Source organism: Octodon degus, unplaced genomic scaffold (assembly GCF_000260255.1).
Source record: "Octodon degus isolate 3935 unplaced genomic scaffold, OctDeg1.0 scaffold00135, whole genome shotgun sequence".
Classification (NCBI taxonomy): domain Eukaryota; kingdom Metazoa; phylum Chordata; class Mammalia; order Rodentia; family Octodontidae; genus Octodon; species Octodon degus.
Window position 1 is genome coordinate 7,255,107 of NW_004524711.1, and position 557 is coordinate 7,255,663.

Genomic DNA, 557 nt, shown 5'->3' on the forward strand with positions numbered 1-557 from the left:
GAGGAGCCCTGGGGCCAGTAATTAGAGTTGGGTACACAGAATCTATTGCAGGGAGATGGTGGAAAGGGACCACAGATGAGTCCGAGCTTCAAGTCTCCTATGGGCACTCTATTGTCCCATCCAACTTAGAAACACAAGCAAAGGCAAAGTATTAAAAATCCTAGGATAAGGGCCGGGAGATGGCTCAGCAGAATAAGCGCTTCCCTGTCAAGCGCAAGGGCCTGAGTTCAATCCCCTGTTCCGCAAAAAAAAAAAAAAAAAAAAAAAAAAAAAAAAATCCCAGGATGGCAGCAGCGCAGCATCAAACCTGAGGTCGAGGCCTTCTGCACCAGGCATGGGTGCCCCTATGGCACATCGCAGTTTTCAGAAGATGTTTAAATCTCCCCCTATTCCAGTTCCTGACAGCCCCTTTAACTCATCAGACCAGGTATTCTTTAAGATGAAGTCTGTAGAAAAGACTGCAAGACACTGCACATGGCTTACATGCAGAAGCCCTGAACCTTTTCAAGTAGAGCCCTATACCCTTAGATCACCCTCTGAGACTCCACTTCTTTTTT